At 45.8% G+C, this 20,558-nt stretch overlaps 1 long non-coding RNA gene across 1 annotated transcript; it reads left to right on the top strand.

Annotated features, from left to right (window-relative positions):
- The first annotated feature begins 2,874 nt into the window (after positions 1–2,874).
- LOC109313342 lies at positions 2,875–14,969 on the top strand. The gene is made up of 3 exons (XR_002102030.1): positions 2,875–2,886; positions 4,493–4,501; positions 14,896–14,969. It is a non-coding gene; the product is annotated as an uncharacterized LOC109313342 (long non-coding RNA).
- Positions 14,970–20,558: the final 5,589 nt, after the last annotated feature.

Here is a 20,558-nt window from a genome sequence, read left to right as displayed (position 1 = left end):
TCAGTTAATGTGCAGTAACCACTAAGCAGTAGTGTTTTGTGTAGATACGACCATTGAGTGTGGAAAGGCTGGAAAGGAGCCACCAGTTCACAGTCATGGGGGAAATCCAAAGCTACTGGTGATGGAGTGCTGGCTGTTGAAGCTCTCTCCCAATGTGTACGCAAAGTGGTTCCTTTACTGGGCTAGCCACAAGAAGAGGGAAATGTAGCTCAATGGAGGCTCTGCTTACTGGCACTGCTGGCATGCAGAAAAGGACTCTTCTCTCTCTTTCATCATTATCTCTTTTATTAGGACACAAATGGATGCAATTTTTGTTGTGGCATCAGTTGTGCCAGTATGTGTCCAATTGATCAACAGAAATAGATGTCACCATAGTTACTGTTCATGGGGTTGGGCCTCAGCCACTTTCAGGACTTCAAGGGCCTGATCCTGTGGGACATAGGCCCCAGGTGCTGTGCTTCAATCTGGGGTACACATCTGCTATGCTCTGACCCATGAAACACACATCCCAGTATTCCCCATTCCTGCGGTGCATGTCTGCAAGCAAGAGAACCCACATCAGAATTCCCTCACTACAGACTCATATCCTGGGTTTGCATGCAGCAGCATAAAAAACATGCCCTGGGAATCCCCTGCAGGGGATTCGGTGGCCGAATCTCCAAATCCGAATTGAATCAGGGGACCAATTTAAAGGTCTGAATTGATTCAAAGCTCTCCAAATCTTTGGATAAGATTTAGACAGTTCTGATGATTCAGGCAGTCCCTGGTGGCTGCAGCAGGGAGCTGCAGCTGACTCTGAGCTGGTACGGGCGGTGGAGGGGGGGCTGAGGGAAGGGACTATGGGGGGACCCCTGCCAGCCACCCTGACCTCCCTGCTTCCCTATTCCCCCCCGACTCCTGCTTGCTCCCGCAGCTCCCACATGGCTGCTCCCACCTGCCCCAACTCGATACTTTAAAGAAAAGCCCCAGTGCTCACCAGGTGCTGTTGGATGGGGAAGCGATTCCTGCTGCCCCCCACTGCATGGGGGGCTCTGCCAAGAGGCTCCTGACCCCCCCTTCAACCTCCCACAGGTGTCCTGCCCAACCAGCTGCAGCCTTTTAAGAAAAAGAAAAAGCTGAGAAAAGCCCTGGGACTCACTGCTCCTGGTGCAGCCTCCAGGCTTTGGGGGCTTATGCAGAGCTCCCCACATGGTGCAGGGCAGTGGGAGGCAGTGGGGATCACCCCCTGCTGGCAGGAGGACTAAGTCTGGGGCTTTTTCAGGTTTTTTTCTTCTTAAAGGGCCAGAGCTGGCCTGTGCAGGGCACCTGTGGGGGGACTGGGGGAATTAGCGGGGGGCTCATGTAGACCCCCCATGCAGTATGGGGCAGTGGGGGACAGCAAGGATCACCCCCTGCCCAGCAGCACCCGGTGAGCTGGGGCTCTTTTTTTTCCAAGTGCCGGGAGCTGGGGTAGCCATTGCCAGGCTGGGAGAGGGGCAGGGAAATCATAGATTCATAGATTCTAGGGTCAGAAGGGACCTCAGTGGGCCATCTAGTCCAACCCCCTGCCCCTGGCAGGCAAGAAAATGGTCACCAAACCTGGGATCATGTGATCCCAGTCAGGTGCCTGTCCAGTCTCCTCTTGAAGACCCCCAAGGATGGGTCAAGCACCACCTCCCTTGGAAGCCCATTCCAGATCCTGGAAACCCTGACCATGAAGAACCTTTTTCTAATGTCTCATCTAAACCTACACTCCAGTAGCTTATGGCCATTGTTCCATATTGTTCTGGGGGGGCCCTGGTAAACAGATCATCACCTACTTTGTGTTGTTCTCCCCTTATGAATTTGTACACCGCCACAAGGTCCCCTCTCAGCCTTCTCTTGGAGAGGCTGAAGAAGTTAAGGTCCCTTAGCCTTTCCTCACAGGGCCTTCCCTGCAGGCCTCCAATCGGATGAGTCGCTCTTGTTTGGACCCTCTCCAGGTTGTCCGCATCCCACTTGAACTGCAGCATCCAGAACTGGACACAATAATCCAGCTGCGGCCTGACCAGTGCCACGTAGAGAGGGACAATCACCTCCCTGGACCTGTTTGTGAAGCTCCTACAGATGCACGACAAGGTGCAATTGGCTCTACCAACTACTTCATCACATTGGCAACTCATATTCATCCTGGAGTCAACAGTGACTCCAAGATCTCTTTCGACCTCAGTGGTACTGAGAAGGTCACCCCCCAGCCTATAGGTATGATGGCAGTTCTTTCTCCCTAGATGCAGGACTTTGCACTTGTCCTTCATAGTTTCATAGTAGTTAGGGGTCAGAAGGGACCTGAATAGATCATCTAGTCTAAACTGGCTGGAGCACACACTAGAATCAGACAATCCCAGACAGGTGTTCATCCAACCTCTTTTTGAATTTACCCAGGGTAGGAGCAAGGACCATTTCCCTAGGAAGTTGGTTCCAGATCCTAGCTACCATAACAGTGAAATGATGCTTCCTAATCTCTAACCTGAACCTGTTCTCCAGCAGCTTTTGGCCATTGTTCCTCATCACCCCAGGTGCTGCTGGGGGGAATAGGCCCATCCTATTTGCTGCTGATCTCTCCTAACAAGTTTGTAGGCAGCCACCAAATCCCCCCTCAGCCTCCACTTGCTGAGGCTGAACAGGTTCAGATCCCTCAGCCTCTCCTCATAGGGCCTGCCCTGTTGCCCTCCAACGAAGCGGGTGGCCCTCCTCTGTACCCTCTCAAGGCAGGCCACATCCTTCTTAAAGCGCGGTGCCCAGAACTGGACGCAGTACTCCAATTGAGGCTGGACCAGTGTCACGTAGAGGGGGAGTAGCACCTCTCTGGACTGGCTTGAGATGCATCTTTGGATGCACAACAAGGTGTGGTTGGCTTTGCTGGCTGTGGTCTGGCATTGGTGGCTCATGTTCATCTTGGAGTCAGTAATGATTCCAAGATCCCTTTCTGCCTCTGTGCTCACAAGTGGAGAGCTTGCATGTATGCTGTGGATTCCTTCTCCCCACGTGCAGCACCCTGCATTTATCTACATCAAAGCCTTATTGAATTGCATCCTGTTGTTCTCTGCCCACTTCCCCAATCTGTTGAGGTCAGTTGGATCTGGTTCCCCCTCTCCAGGGTGTTAGCTTCACCCCATATTTTTGTGTCATCCGTGAATTTGGACAGGGTGCTTCCCACCCCCTCATCCAGATCACTGATGAAGACGTTGAACAGCACCAGTCCCAGAACTGAGCTCTGAAGGACTCCACTGCACACATCTTTCCAGTTTGACACTGACCTATCCACCACCACTCTCTGAGTGCAACCCTTGAGCCAGTTTCTACCCATTCTACCATATAATCATCCAAAGCAAATCTCAATTTATTAATAAGGATAGTATGGAATACCATGTCAAAGGCCTTCTTGAAGTCCAGATAGATAACATCCACCTCAACTCCTCCATCTAAACATTTGGTGGCCTTGTCATAAAAAGAAACTAGGTTAGTCAGGCAGGACCTGCCTGCTATAAACCCATGCTGGTTACCCCTCTGCATCACATTAGCCAGCAGGCTCCCACAGATGTGTTCCTTGATAATTTTTTCTAGGATTTTCCCTGGGATAGAGGTAAGGCTGACTGTTCTTTAGTTCCCCAGATCCTCCTTCCTCCCCTTAAAGATTGGGATGACACTGGCCCTCTTCTAATTTTCAGGGACCTGACCAAAGCACCATGAGTGCTCATATATTCTTGTTAGTGGTTCAGCTATGACACTTGCTAATTCCTTCATTACCCATGGGGGGAGTCCCCCTGGTCCTGGTGATGTGAACATGTCCAATCCCTCCATGTGTCCTTTTACCATGTCAGCACTGACCATTGGTCGGCTGATGTTCCCCTTGTTGGTGTCCATGATGCATACTGAGGGTTCATCTAGATTCCTATTTAAGAAGACAGAGGCAAAAAAACTCATTGAAGAGCTCTTCCTTGTCCCTGCTATCTGTCACTAAGCCCCCCTGCCTGTCTTGTAGGGGTCCTATGCTACACTGCACCCTCTTTTTGCTCCCAACGTACCTAAGGAAGGACTTTTTATTGTCCTTAATCCCTGCCACTAGCCTGAGTTCTAAAGCTGCCTTGGCCTTCCTGACTAACTCCCTGCAGGTGCGGGCCAAGGAAGCGTACTCCCCCTGCTTCCACTTCCTGTATGCTACTTTTTTTGCCCTTAAAATATTCTGGATGACCCTGGTCAGCCAAAGGGGTTTCTTGGTCCCTTTGCCCCCTTTCCTCTGCCATAGGATTATCTCATTCTGAGCCCAAAGAATGGTATCCTTGAGGAATGATCACTCCTCCTGGGCCCCCAAAGAATCTAGGCTCTAGGTTCCTAGTATCCTGTTAACCAATGCCTAAGCCTATTAAAGTCAGCCTTTTTAAAGTTTAGCACCTGTGTCCTGCTAGGTATAGTGCCCGCCCTTCTCTGGATAGTGAATTTTATCACTATTCCTACCACCCAGTCATGAGTAGAGTCCCACCAGGTTTCAGTTAGACTCACTAGGTCAAAGTTATTGCTCACAAACAAGAGTTCTAGATCCTCTTGCTTGTTTCCTAGCTCCTGGTGTTTGTATATATACATTTAATTCCCCTGGTGGCTGCCCCAGAATGCCCCTATACTGCTGTCAGGATGGGCCCGGCCTGGCTGATTCAGAGATTCGGCCAAATCAAATTGGGACAGTGATTTGAATCATTGAATTGAATCACTGTCCCACAAAGTGGCCAAATCCAAAGCAAATACTAGCCACTTCACACAGGCCTAGTCTGCAAGTGTGGGTATTCACATGCCCCACCTAATATAACAGGCCCTAGAATCCTCTAACTACTCCTTGAAAGTGAGGGTCTAAGACAAGAGCATCAGAGATGAGGGGGGAAGAGAAAGGGATTCTACTTAAGACTAAGACTGTGATATGGGGTTCCCCTACTTGTAGAAGCATGCCCTAGGTTTGTTCACATAGTAAGTGAACAATCATCCTCCCCTGTATGGCATCACAATTGGTGGCTAGGTTTGGTTGCACTAATATTTTGGGGCAATTGGAGCATGACAAGGAGCAGGGATGTCTGGTGGTTCACCAGTACGAGGTACACGGTCCAACTAGGGGGCATGCGTTACTGGACTTGGTCTTGGCTACAGGGGATGACCTGGTAGGGGAACTGCAGATTTATGGTCACCTTGGGGACAGTGACCACCAAACAATCAAATTCACTATATGGCATACAGTGAGTAAAATAACTATTAGAGTGGAAGTGCTTGACTTTAGGAAGGCTTAACTTCAGTGTGCTCAGGAGTTTAGTCAATGATGCACTGCAGGATAGGAGTATAAGCGAGATGGAAGTCCAGGAAGGGAGGTTGTTCCTAAAGGAAGTGATCCTTCAGGTACAGTGGGAGACAATCCCAATACAAGAGAAAGGAGGGAAAGGGGCCAAAAAACTTGTTTGGCTAAAAGAGAAATCCAGGGGATCCTATGGCAAAAAAGGTGGCATGCAGGCGGTGGAAACAGGGGGAAACTGCCAAGGAGGAGTATACCTACTTGGCCTGCACTTGCAGGGAGGCAGTTAGAAAGGCCAAAGCAACTACAAAGCTGAGGCTGGCAACACAAATTAAAGACAACAAAAAGTCTTTTTTTAGGTATATAGGGAGTAAAAGGAAGGCGCAGGGCAGCATAGGACCCCTACTGAACAAGCAGTAGCAATTAGTGACAGACAGGAGGACAAGGCTGAGCTAGTCAATGAATTTTTTCCCCTCAGTGCTTCTAAACAGGGGTTAAAATAAATCTCTTAACAGGTTCTTAGATGGACACCAGCCTACCAACTGTCGATGCTGACTTGGTGCAGAGTCACTTGGATGAACTAGATGTGTTCAAGTCAGCAGGCCCGGCTGAGCTGCATCTGACAGTACTGAAGGAATTGGCCAGTGTCATAGCAAAACCACTGGCATGGCTGTTTGAGTGCTCATGGCATTCAGGTTAGATCCCGGAGGATTGGAAAAGGGCCAATGTGGTCCCTATTTTCAAGAAGGGGAGGAAGGAGGATCTGAATAATTATAGGCCAGTCAGTCTCACCTCCATCCTTGGAAAAGTCTTTGAAAAGATTATCAAGGATCATATTTATGGGAGTGTAGCAGGAAAAATAATGCAGCAGGGCAACCAGCATGGATTCATAGCAGGTAGATCATGCCTGACCAATCTGGTTTTGTTTTATGACAGGGTCACAAAATGCTTAGATGCAGGAGTAGAGGTGGATGTCACTTTCCTGGATTTTAGGAAGGCCTTCGATACGGTATCTCATCCCATTCTCATAAATAAATTAAGAGGCTGTGACTTAAATGTTTACATGGTCTGGTGGGTGGCAAATTGGTTTGGGGGTCGCACCCAGGAGTGGTAGTAAATAAATCGGCCTGGAAGTATGTGGGTAGTGGGGTCCCACAAAGTTCAGAGCTTGGACCTGTACTCTTCAATGTCTTCATCAGTGACTTGGATGTGGGCATGAAGTGTACTCTGTACAAGTTTGCAAATGATATTAAATTGTGGGGTGAAGTGAACACTTTGGAGGGTAGGGAACGATTGCAGGCAGACGTGGACAGGTTGAAAAAGTGGTCAGTACACAACAGGATGCAGTACAAGGACAAATGCAGAGTGCTGCACCTAAGGTATAAAAATATCTAGCATACCTACTGGCTAGGGAATGACCCTCTTGGCAGCACAGAAGCAGGAAGGGATCTTAGAGTCATAGTGGACTCCAAGATGAACATGAGTCATCAGTGTAACAAAATCATCAGCAACACTAACCCACTGCCCACATCCCTCCAGGTCGAATAAGACCCGTCCACTACCACTCTCTGGGTGCGGCCCTCCAGCCAATTAATGACCAACTTGACTGTGTAGGTGTCAACACCACAGTCCCTTAGTTTTTTAATGAGAATGGGGTGAAAGACAGTGTCAAACACCTTCCTAAAGTCCAGAAAGACTAAGTCCACTGCTACACCTGCATCTAAGGATTTTGTGACCTGCTCATAGAAGGCCACCAGGTTGATCTGACAGGACCTGCCTCTAATGAACCCGTGTTGCTTGCCCCTAAGCATAATCTCCCCTGCTGGCCCCTCGCAGACATGCGCCAGGATAACTCTCTCAAAAAGCTTACTTTGTGTGGGGATGCATTTTTTATGAAAGGCACTACAAACAAAATGAAGTTATTTTCTATTGCAGTGGCATGATTATATGGCTTTGTCAATGTTTGTCCAATATCCAGGTGAACTTTAACTGAGTTGGGCTGTGAAATAATGCCACATATTGGATTTTAAAGTGCATTTGATAGCTCCACAGTGGTAGCTTTTAAAGTATTACCAGCTGTTAAGATGAGGTTTTCTTTCTTTTTCTCCTCTTTTTATTTTTTAATCTTGAGGCAAATTGATTGTGAATTACACATTATACATCTACAGAGTCTATTGGTACATAAAACCAGCAACATACAATATGCTCAGCAGGGTGATCTAATCTATACGCTTGTTTCATAATAATGAAAGGAAAAGGCACTACTCAAAACCAGTGACACTGGGGTCTCCTTCAGATGTTTCATTCAATTTAATAACCAACAACTAGGTGTCCCATATTTACATCTAGGCATTTGCCACCTGGCCAGCATTGTCAGCAATATCCCTTGGGTTCCAGCACTAATCCAGATGTATATATTACTTCATGTGTCTGACTCATGACAGTATTCCCCACTGAGTGCAATTTACATTATTCTACCTTTGGTCCAACAACTGTGATTCTGATTGGTCTCATAATTTTAACAGAATTGAACATAAGACCTCAAAAGGAAGTGCAGAGAACTAAAGAAACTTAGCAGGTAAGGTGACAGGCAGTGTTGTTTCCCCATCCCCGAAGTGGACAGATGCAGCAAAAACAAATATGCTGGACTACATCTGAAAATCAAACCAGTGATGTCCTTCTCTGCCACTCAGAGCCACTTTTATTCACAGATGTTCAGGTGAGTGAAGTTGTACTGTCCAGAAGATCTAAGATAAAGCATGACAAATACCATAACAAAAGTTATTAACACTAGAAAAGTTCTGGTTTGCATTTGCAAAGACCTGAAGGGGGAAAGAGGAAAGAGTGAGAGTTTGTGCATGTGGAAGGGCAGGAGAAACAGAAGGCAAGTGAAGGATGTCAGAGTTGGGGGGGGGGGGGGGGGGGGGGGGGATATTATAGTGATTATTCTAGTCAACTATTTCTTAGCAACAGAAGTATTTCCCAGCAATTCTCAAGTCTATCAGGACTTTGACGTGCTACTTTTAATGCACACTCTGAAATAACAGGATGTGTAGCTTGTTGACAGGCCCAAGATTTTCCATTCAATATCAAGGTATAGACTGAGGCCTAGACAGGAAATCAGGTGATACTTACCCCTTTGCACTCAGTGCCCAAGACCCTAAAAGCTTGAATTCCAGCTCCCCTTGGCTGTGAAGAAGAAACGTTCAAATAAATTCTATTTATTTTTGGTTGGTAATTTCTTGACAGTGTTCATTGCATCCATATTAGCTGATGCCTGATAGGGCTTGGAATCACTTCTGTTTTCTCTTTGCTGCTTAGCTGATTGGCAAGCTTGTGTCACAGCCTTCTGGAATGAAAAATCAGGATCCAACTGTAATCTTTATGAGAGCTCTTCATTGTGAAAACCCACAACTAAGTGGTCCCTAATTAGTTCTTCTTTGAATTCCCCAGTTTGGCAAGGTTCAGCCAATGTATGCAAAGATATGATAAAGCTGTCCACAGGTTCGGAAGGCTCCTGTTTACAAAGACTGAATCTAAGTCAGTCATAAATTTCACCCCGAAATGCTCAGTTAGTGTCTCTACCACATGCACATATTGTTTTTTCTCTGCATTTGTAAGGGGCAGTAACATAAGAATTTCATTGGCCTAAATACCCATTGAGTACATGAGAGTACTTGGTAAGGTTCAGACTTTTTGTACAGGCCTGACACTTCCCTGAAGTGGTTAAAAAGTCTGATCCATCTAAGTTACACTGCAGGGGACTGGAAATCAAACTGTTCTGGTGGTGTAACTTGAACAACCTGCATTTTCTCCGTAGCCAGCCTCTGCCCTGAGCTGGACACCACTGCTGCTGGAGCTTGGTCTGTCACTTAGGAATCACCTGATTACTGACTGATGTTTCTGTTCTTGTTGGTGGCAGGATTCAGCCACGTCTGATTATCATGTACTATCTCCTAGCTCAGGAAAAGGCAGGGAGACCTCTTGCTCTCAAAAGGGCTTTATTACAACTGATAACACACCCAAAGATAGCTGACAACTTCCTGTTGATGTCATCATGTCAGAAAGGGAGTTAACCTTTACTACTACACTATCTAGAAAAAAGATCCTCTCTAAGAGGTACCATGTTCATTGCTGTTAAAAGAGCTAAACCATACAGATCAAAGAATTACCAAGTGCAGGGTAATGGATGGACAAAAGGAAGGGATCAAAGGGACACCAATAAAACTGTGACAATGGAACTCAAACAACTTACAGAGTAAGGAGCTTCTCCAGGTCCTGCAGAGAGAAGTGCCAGAGCCCGGGCAGATGCAGTGCTGGAATGAAGGAAGACAGAGGATTTAAGGGGAAGAGGAGTGAGGCTGATAAATAGCTTGAAATGATGATTGAAACCTGGGTGATGTCAGTGAGTGTGCTGAAGTGGGAAGTGTTCAGGAGGCTCTGGCAAAGCAGGCTTTGGCTATCTTGCCTCGAGTGGTCTCAGCGCAGGTGCTTATTTCTGTGTCTTAGACATCAAGGAATAAAACTTGTTCATCATTCTTAAGTAGTTCTACCTTTGTTATGGAGAGTATCTGATTGCTTATAGCTTTTCATGTGCTACTGGAAAGTGTGTTGTGATTTTGTGAAAGCACTGGTATGGCCAGAATGGGAAAATAAAATTGACTTTATCCAGCATAAAAAGCTGGATCCTTTGCTTTAGTGGTAAAGGTTTCAGTGCTCAGACAGCTCTAAAAAAGAGAACTATATTGAATGGAACTGACCAAGCTCTTCTCTGTGATTATACCAATGTAAATAAAAGAATTAGGTCCAGGTGTATATGTAGTCAACAGGGAACCAGATTTCCCCCTTCTCACAGAAAAATGGAGAAAAGCACAGATTTCTCATTGTAGAGGAGAAACCCATGGATTTTGAAGTTTTGCAAAGAGCTCTCTGCAGGCTGGAAGAGTTTCAGCCTGCAAAGGACTGGGAGGGAGGTCAGGCAGGGGGTGCCATGTGCATGTACATGCACATGCCCATGCCCACCAAGCAGCCTGGAGAGCAGCTCCCACAGGTAAGGGTGGGGAGGGTGCAGGGGATTGAGGCCCCCATAGAGAGGGAGTTGGGCAGGGATGGGGCTGCTGGGTGGTGCATGGGGCTTGGGGCCCAGGGCTGCAATGGACCCCAGCTGGCTTGGCAGTGGGGAGGAGCTGGCAGAGGGGACCCATGCCCCCCAGATCTGTGCACTGGGTGCGCTGCATGCTGTGGGTTCAGGCTTCCTGCCCTGCTGCCCTCTCCCAGGGCCTCCACAGCCAGGTGTAACCCAGCAGGTGTGATCCAGCACTGCAGGCCAGTGCAGGGCTGTGCAGGAAAGCTGCTTTGCTGCTGCAAGCTCTACACTGCCCTGGTGAACTGGCCCCTGCCTGCATGACAGCAATGGGGCCAGTGGCACTGGGTTGTGCCTCTCACTGCTTCCGTGTGTTGCAGAAAGCGGTTCGTTTCTCTGGAGGCCCACAAAAATCACAGACACACAAACATCAGCCGGCACAAAAGGGTGTATTTGTTTGCAAACAAGGTCAGAGTGGGGCATTGATGTCCAAATCAGCTTCTGACCAACTAATTGTGTTTGCAAGTGGAATTTATCTTCTCTCTCCTGAGCACATGTGCAGACACTGGAACTCTTACAGCTACTTCCGTTTCATACAAGCATACATGTAGTTACATCACTACATACATCGCATGTATAGTATAATTAGCTACTTAAGTATGCAGGGCAGAGAGGTAAATATGCATCAGCTAATTAAGCATGCTCAAAAACTACAACAGTTCGCCAAAAGTTCACACTTCAAGGCCATAGATAATTGAATTTTAGCTCCTGCAATCAGCATGAGAAAGACTGAGGCGGGACTGGGGGAGAAAGGAGTCTTTGGCAGTATTTCTTTCTTATCAGGTGCAAGATGCAAGCTGTGCATTTCTAACAATATTCCATTTCTAACACGTGCATGCAGGGGACATGTTACCAGGGCAGTGCAGAGCTTGCAGCGGCAAGCAGCTTTCCTATGTGGCCCCACTCTGCCCAGTAGTGCTAGTTTACACCCGCCGGGCTGTGGAGGCCCTGGGGGAGTGCAGCAGGGTGGGGAGCCCAAGCCCACAGTGGGCAGCCACATGCACAGCTCTGAGAGGCACAGGTCCCCCTCCACCCCGCTGGAATCATGTGCAACAGTGGGAAACTGGCCCCCACTCCTGACCCAGCAGCAGGCAGGTGGGGGTGAGGGAGGAGCTGGGCTCTGCTCCACTGCAGCAGCCAGCGCCTCCTGCCACAGGTAGAGGGCTGCAGACCCAGGTCCCTGGCCCCATAGCCCTGGCAGCTGTGGGGCAAGGGCTGTGGGGGGGGAGTAAGGGGCACCAGCAGGGCTGGGTGTTGTGGGAAGTGGGGAGTGAGGGGCACCAGCAGCACTGGGAGTGTTGGGGGGGGGGTAAGGGGCACCAGCAAGGCCTGGGGCCTTTTATTTTAATCATGGTTTTGGGGGTTTTATCAGACAATTTTCAACCTTTTATCAGGGAAAATGAGGATCCCTGATAATCAAAGATCTATTAATTTTTAGTGCTTTACTTTTAGTTCCCAAATTAAGACTTTTAAGGGCTGGTTTCAGGGCTACTGAGATGCCACAGCTCCAGGCCAAGCCAACTGGCTTATCCCCTTTGAAAACCAAACCCAAAGAGTTGTAGGTTGAGTGTCCAAAAATCAGTACACAGTTTGATTAGTTTAGCTTGTATATTCTCCCAGTAAGGTTACTACAGAGCAGCAAAAAATGGAGGCAGACTCTTTTGCTGTCCCAAGAGACCACACAGATAAAAAGGGCCAAGAAGAAAAAAACCTGATCAGAGTGGGACATCCTGTACATGAGAGCAGAAGCATCAGATGGAGTATTCTAAACCTGGGGGCTCTCCTGCCAACATGTGAGCCCTCAGAGAATGTCTGAAAAAAAATGCATTAAGGCAAGACATACCCAGAGCCCCCTACACATCCTAAACAAGAAGGGCCTCTTTCATGCTGAGATAAGACACAAAAGCCTGGGAGAACAGACAGCATTTACAGCACTATGCTTACAGGGGAGGAGCAGGTGTGTGAATCCTTCAGTTATAGAAGAGACCTGTGTCTATGGAAATATGTGAGTAATAAACACAGCCTTAGGGCATCCACAGAGCAGCTGTGACAGACACTTCCAAAATGTCAGCAGCAAACAAAATGACTGACATTTCAAAGTAATGACATTTGAACAAGTTGGAATAACAAAAGTTGTTTTATTTGGGGATTTATGGGAAGGGACAGTAGCAGGCTTTGGAACACAGTGCTGCCAATGACATGCCAGGATCCAAGAATTTTAGGAGCAGCAAGTGGTTTGGGATGGCTTATTGGAGACCCTGACTTCTGCAGTATGGCAGGTGCTTAGCACTTCCTGAGAACCCTTCAGGTATCTTAAGTCATTCTTGAAAGTCTGGGTATCAAAACTATTAGGTTGTATTTTAAAAGCAGCCGGTAACCTGGAAAGGAGAGTGGATAGAAGTGTGCCTCTTGGACGCCACGTAAGTGCCAAAAGAGAGGCAGGGGATGTGTGAGTGAGGTTTTTCTATATGGTAAAGAGATAGCATATGTTTGTGTGATGTGTGTATGTATGCATGCATATATGTGCAGGCCTACATCTTCATCCTGTTGCCTCCTGTTGGCTGGAGCAGTGTATGCCAGCCTACATCCATTAAGGATGGGTCAGTATGCTGTGCCACGTTCAGTTCTATCTTCCCAGTTCTGGCTGGCATCCTCCTTCTGACCACATAGCAGGGAGGAGGACAACATCTCCCCGCACCAGTCAAATTTCCCCTCTCCTGGGAGTTTGACAATGGAAGAACTACAAAACCAGATCCTCCATCTCCTGAGTCAAATTGGGAAGGGGCTTTCCAGGGTTATCAAGGGAGAGAAGAAGTAAAAATAGAAAGAAGTACTTTATCCTGCTAACTTAGAAGAACTGCTTGTTTTTCCAGGGTACACCCTAGCAGGCAAGGCAGTTCTGGGACTGAGGACATAGAACAAAACTCCTGAGTGACAAGCTCAGCAGCCTAGTCCATGGCACATCATATTTATTCCAGTCAAACTGCACTAACTTCCTGGGAGTGAGTCCTAATTTACACCAGTGCACCCGAGAAGGAAAGCTCAGGCTGCCAGTGATCAAACATTGTTAACACTTGAAGATCCTGCCCTGGCCCAAATATGAAGTGAGCTTAGTGATGTTCAATCACTTCTCTTCCAACAGGTGCTCCTGGCTCAAACAAATCAACCCCAATATCTCCACTGGCAAGCTCCTCAGAGGCTGTGGACAATGAATGAGGCTGAAGGACAATCCTATCCCAAGACATGGCTCTTATGGCTCAAGTGGGAGGAATACTAGGAAGCCAGAATGGCACTTACTCCTTCTGTAATCACTCTGGGTGTGTGTAGACGAAACAATATTTCCCGTTTACACCCACACAACTGTGTTTGTGCTTGCACAATCTGGGATTTCCCACCACTCCAAAAGTCCATTTAGCTCCTTAAATTAATACTACTCAGAGATGTGTTATTTTGCAGCACTCCCAAGTTATACCACCCCAGCTATGGATTTGTTTCATCCAAATAGCCAGACTCCCAAGACTTCTAATTAATCCCCTTCACCACAAAGTGGTGCTGTGTATGATCTTTAGCCAGTAGGTGCTGCTGTGTGGGTTTGTTTTTTTTACTCTCACTGACTCCTCACCCCTCCCTCCTCCCTCACAGCACACAGTGGCCACAGGTAGCCAGCCACAATTCAGGTCTGCAAATTATTTTTATTTTAACAAAAAGAAATGGGGGAAGAAGGCAATATTCCCCTCTTAATTTACTACCCCCCTCTTAATTCTTCTGCTCCCCCTCTGCCACCTATAGTGTATGTCCTCCTGCCCCCACCCATGTAAACTCCACCTGTGCCCCCCGCCGTGTACTGCCACTGCAGTGGGCATAGCTCCCAAAGACAGCTCCAGGAGCACCACTGTAATGGTAAGTTTTTTGCAAGTAGTTTGAAACTCTGGAGTAAGTGGCTACATGACTTCCTTCAGTATTGCAAACTTTCTGAAATTCATCACATTCCAGTTCAGAACCATGACCTACAGTCCAGGGGCAGGATGCTGCCTGCCAGACCCGAGCAGTGTCCCAGGTGATATTTATGTCACTGACCGTGTGGAGGCAGGGGGGCAGTCCGTTTTTTCAACTGTGCTCCAAACCCCGCTCCTTTTCCTCTTTCCCCCTCCCTACAGAAAACTTTCACAGGCAGAACATGCCAGGGGCAACCAGTAAAAATAAAAAATGAAGATCTTTAAAAGAGTGAAAAATGTGTATTGCAGATTTGCAGGGGGGGCGGGTTTATGTATTTATTAATTTTGTATATATTTTATATTGTAAAGATGCTGGGGAGGAAGATCCCCTTTTTAATACTTTCTATTATAATTTATTTAAAATCTTTCTTAATTTATCATTCATTACTAATCATTTAAGTTCCTTTTTAATTATCCCTTTGTTTTACAAAAAGAAGAAAATGCACTGCACCCTCCTTTTTTTAATAAAGTGTTTTATTTTTGCTCTATATATGTATCATGTTTTCTTTGATAGGCAGAATTGGCATGCATGGCCAATATGGGGGTGGGTGGATGGTTTTTGGAGACTATGCCCACCTCAGCACAGGATGCTTTGCTGGGGGGGGGGGCGCTATGGAGTCATGGCATTACTGGAAAGAGTTGCAAGATGGACTGTTATTGGAGGGAGGTTGAATGCTTGTTAAGTGATAGGGTGCAGCCAGCATTTCTTGTAAGAAAAAAGACTAAACAACCCCACCAACCCTCAGCAGTAAGCAGACACTCTGCAAAACTTCTCCATGCATGGACCTCTCAGGGCCTTTATAGCCTTTATCCTTTAGCAAGTCTTTAATGCATTATAATGCATTTCATAATGCATCTCATATGCATGGTTACCGAGGGGGGGGTGGAGTTAATGCCTGCTACCACATCTCCAAAACAGCTTCTTTTTTTTCTGACCCCGTGGCAGTTTTTTCTTTGCAGGCTTTTTCTTTATGGGAGGTGCCATGAAAAAATGAGTTTTTTTCCCCAATGCTTTCTTTGCAATGCAATGTTTTCTTTGCAAAATCCTGCACACTGCACCTTTTGGAGTCGAGTTTGCAGACCCCACTCCCCCCGGCCAGCTGCAACCTGCTCCCCCCTGGAGAGAGCTCATCAGATTTTGGTCAGTATTGCTCTGTCCTCCCTTGCCATATCTCTCCTCTCAGCCTTCTCAAAGGATAAGGAGAAAGTGAGAGGGAAATGAGCAGAGCACTCCCAAGGCGGCCCAGGGTAATCTGTTCAGCTATGACTAGGCCTCTACAGAATCAAGTATTCAAACAAAGCAACATTGTGGCAGAACTTCTTTTCTTCCAAATTCAAGAAATTTCTCTGCATTTCATGTGAAAGCACCAGAGAAGTCCTGCCAGGGCTCTATGCTAGGTATTCGTATGTCTTTATCAGATGGGTCTCAGCTACCTCAGGGAATCACTCTAGCAGGGAGAGGCCAATCGGCCATGGTCAGGGTTTCAAAAAGCACTCTGCTCCATTATAGAGAGGACATACTATTGAGGTTCTTGGAGGGGGCCAACCAAATGCACGCTTTTCCATGATTAAAATGAAACACTACTAAGAGATAGATATGTATATTGTGGTGTTTCATTTTAATCATGGAAAAATGTGGATTTGGTGTTACTTTTTTAATCTGAAAATTGGAGATTTAAAAAAAAAAAAATCAGACAAAGCCAAGATCCCTGCTTAGGACACTGTATAACTTTACTATGTTAGATGACTTGGTTCCAGAACTTTTCCATGCACAGGAATTTTATGAGAACAATAAACTGATTAAGGACAGTCAGATGTGGAATTATAACAGCAGGAATGCCTCAAGAAGTGTATCTGCTTTTCCCCCACAATTGAAACAGCAGGAAGTTTCAATTCCAGATGCAGGAGTACACGGCACTGTCCGGGCCTGGGTGGATACCCTTCATTCATATTGGGTGCAGACACCTAGAGGTCTTCTCTACAGGAAAACAAGAGCATCTCTGTCATAATCCACCTATTTACTACAGTAGGTCAAGACGTACATCAGTTCTACCAAAGAGACTAGATTTGTGAATCTGTCCATTTTAAATGAAAAGGCTCATTGATGTTTCTGTTTTGATTCTCTTCTTTTGCAGGGAACTGAGTGGTAAAGACTCACAAGAGAGTGATTTGCTTTGTAAGCTTGTAACCTCTCCTTTCAAGATGATTTTGCATACACTCTTCAAGTTTCTCCTTTGAAAGGGGGATATAGTAGCAAGGGTTAACTTCCTTCCTGAGGGCTGACATGATGACATCAACAGGAAGCTGTCAGCCATCTTTGTGTATGTTAACAATTATAATAAAGCCCTTTTGAGGGTAAGAAGTCTCCCTGCCTTTTTCTGAGCTATGAGATAGCACAGATATTCTAATCGTTTTAGTCCATGTTAAAAATACAGAATCAAATTCTCCTTTCACTTATTATTTGTGAAATTCCACTAATGGCAAAGGAGTTATTCCCAGTTATGCTTCTGGGAGAGAAGAATCAAGTCCAACAGTTTTCTGTAACATCTATGAGAATAAACCAAGCAGAGTCCCATAGGTAAATACACGTGTCCTTGCCAGAGTGTGTGGGCAGGTGTATGCGCACATAAGCTTTCATGTTTTATTTAGTGCCTCTACTTTGCATTCAAGAGAAAATGCCTACCAGTGGCTAACCCCTTGCATTATACATTTTAAAAACATTGGCAACGACAACTATGCCAACATAGCAAAGTCATCAAGCATCTTTTGAAGCAGGCTACCCCACACATTTTATGCTCAGTGTCACCTACTACTTCCACCTCTTCATTTCTGCGTTATGTCTTGCTTTGCCATCCAGTTTAGCACCTGGAATTTTGTCCTGCTTTACTATGAAATTTAGCACATGCATTGTGCATGTACTGTTTCGGTCTCAGCAAACATCAGCTAGGCTTTTAAAATGGTATCAAAAACACAGATCAGAACAGAGTTGTTCACTCATCCATCAGCCTCATGTTAAACAATAGCCATCAGACATACACTGAAATGCTAACAGTCCCATTAAACAGTTGTGCTTGTTTCTATGGTTCTGACATGTGAAATGCATCTCCTAATGACCTGATTTCTTGTGTGTATTGTTGTGCCATTCTCCCTAATAAACTGAAATGGCAAAGCTGTAATTACACAGTTACATTTGATTATACACTTGCATTTGATGCTGCACCACAAATACTGCACTTCTAACTTACCAAGAGCATGAGGAACACCCATGATATACTTGAAGTAGAGTAAGTTGTAGTTACCTTCATTTATAATACAGAAATGTAACTAAGAATCTACTACTGCATTCTGGGATCTGTGGGCTACCCAGAAGCATTATGGAGGGCATCCATGGCCTGTACTGTAGAACATACATCACATCTACTCCACAGGCTGCCTCTTGACCATCACACAGTTACATGACCCTAAACAACACCACCTCCCGTAGTCATATCATCAGAGTCTCAAAGTAGAACATGCTTGTTGTCATTATGCCACACAAAAAGAAGTGACTTGTTATATTCTGGAGTTGTTGACCTCCTTTCAGGTTGGTCCAACATATTCTATGAAATGCCAGCGCCTGTGGGAAAATGCGGGAGATGCCTCAGAGGAATTCTGTTCTGAGTCACAACTGACCACTTTGGAAGATCTCCATTTACATTCAGAAACAGCAAGACAGAAGATGCTTTAGATAAAAACTGTTTTTTTTATAACCAACTCAGATGATTGGCCAAAATCACTTCCTGTAGAAAAATCAGCTGCCACATAACACCCCTCGCCAAATTCCAGCTCAAGGTCAACTGCACTGATTAGTTCATCATCACACTAAGCATTACCACCCAGCAGATGGCCATCACATATCACTTTTGTGAAAAATCATGACAATTATCCAATACATTTTTTTAAATAATTAGAAGAATTAATGCAAAAATCAGATTTAATCATCATATCAAATCTAGCATTAATTAGGAAGAAATGACAGATGGCTAAAGCAAAAAGAAAAAAAATGCTTTCATAAATACCTCTTAGGTCTGCAGAAAGCATGTCTCTGAGGAGGCAGTTTTAACATTTGCCTTGTGATTTGTGCTTGTTGAACAGTATAATAATGTTGTTAAAACTGTAACTCTTCTATAGGTGAGAAATAGAACCACTAAGGGTGGCACACCAAGATTAATTTAGTCATCTCAGGTGGTACAGGCATGTTGCTAGTGTTTTTATGAGGACAGGAACTGAGATACTCCTTCCTCAAGAAGGATTTGCAGTTTTAACAGACATGGGATAGTAACTATGTAGGGTGGTTAAACACTAGAACAAGTTACGTACATATTACCTGTCATTGGAAATTTAAGTTCAAGGTAGGCAAACATGTGTCTGGGATGGTGCAGTTGAGGATGAACCTGGTTTGAGCAGGGGTGCTGCAGTAACTGACCTCCCAAGGTCTCTCCAGTCCTGTATTTCTATTATTAGGATCACATTATTCCTTTTAACCATTACCCCAAAAAGGGGTCAGAACAGAGTCTACTTTCTGTGTCTCAGACAGACTTGATGACCACCTTCCCAACACCCAAGAAAAGCCTATCCACTATATCACTCCTTAAGGGGTAACACCTTTGCTCTCCCAGCAAAGAGAGAGCAAGGATTAAGGGATTCCCAAGGCTATCTGCAGATCCTTAATTTATTGTTCTATCTATAATGAAGATCTACCTATGCAGACATTATCTTCCTTGTATATCAAAAGCAGAAAGGTCACAACCGTGTGTCATATTTTTCATATCAAGCTATAGAAGTAACGGTGCCATTCTGCAAAGCATGTGGGATACTTTGTGCTGGACCCCCTGTCCTGCAGCAAATAGAAGAAATCAACATATCTGATGGAGGGACCTGAGGGGCCATGGGGAGCATCTTCAGGGAGAAAGAAAAACTGGCTTCATAGCCAGGTATGGCAACAAGAACACCCCAAACTAAGTGTGAATCTCAACAGCCCAGCCCAAAAGCATCACAAAAATAAAAGTACCAAGGAGCCAAGGCTCGCCATGTTGATACATGGAAAAAGATTAAATCATCCTATGCAGGACACTGTCAATTGGAATAGCCATTAACTGGAGCATTTACTGAATTATTAAAGCATCACAAAGGTTAAAAGCTTTAAATTCCCATTTAATTTTACATTAATTTTAATAGTATTCACTTACTTCTTCAATTGCTACACTTCTAGTAATATGCAATTAAGAAATGTGATAGTATATTTTGTTCCCTAATCTTTAAGCAAAGACGAACAGAAGAGCTAATCCTACTACAATGACTGCTAAGTAACGAAGGGAAACAGGCTGTCCCAAATTTCAAACTAAAATTAAGTACCCATGTTAAAGAAAGGAAAAAAATGCTTTTCAAGGATATTTGGTGTATGTCTTCGCTCGCAGGACTGCTGCCAAAAAATAAGTCTTGCCTCTTCCCTCCCACTGCACATGTCCCAAATGTGAGACTGAAGCAACAAACTCATTGGGAACACCCTCCCTGCCAATATCAAACATACCAAAAGGCACTGGTCTTGGGAGTGGCAGCAGTGGCACCCCAATTCATCCTTCTCACATCAGTTTTGAATCTGGAAAGTGCACAGCAGATGGGCAGGACTTATTCAGCAGCAGCCTTAAGAGCACAGAAGTCTCATAGTTTCATAGTAGTTGGCGGGGGGTCAGAAGGGACCTGAATAGATCATGTAGTCTAGACCCCCGCCACTGGTTGGAGCACACGCTAGGATCACACGACCCCAGACAGGTGTTCATTCAACCTCTTTTTAAATTTACCCAAGGTAGGAGCGAGGACCACTTCCCTAGGAAGTTGGTTCCAGATCCTAGCTACCCTAACAGTGAAATAGTGTTTCCTAATTTCTAACCTGAACCTATCCTTCAGCAGCTTCTGGCCACTGTTCCTCATCACCCCAGGTGCTGCTGGGGGGAATAGGCCCTTCCTATTTGCTGCTGATCTCCCCTAATGAGTTTGTAGGCAGCCACCAGGTCCCCCCTCAGGCTCCTCTTGCTGTAGCTGAACAGGTCCAGGTCCCTCAGCCTCTCCTCATAGGGCCTGCCCTGTTGCCCTC

This window comes from Crocodylus porosus, unplaced genomic scaffold (genome assembly GCF_001723895.1).
Source record: "Crocodylus porosus isolate Cpor-Errol unplaced genomic scaffold, CroPor_comp1, whole genome shotgun sequence".
Lineage (NCBI taxonomy): Eukaryota > Metazoa > Chordata > Crocodylia > Crocodylidae > Crocodylus > Crocodylus porosus.
The sequence above is the reverse complement of the archived record's forward strand: the minus strand, read 5'-3'. Positions and strand labels throughout refer to the sequence as shown.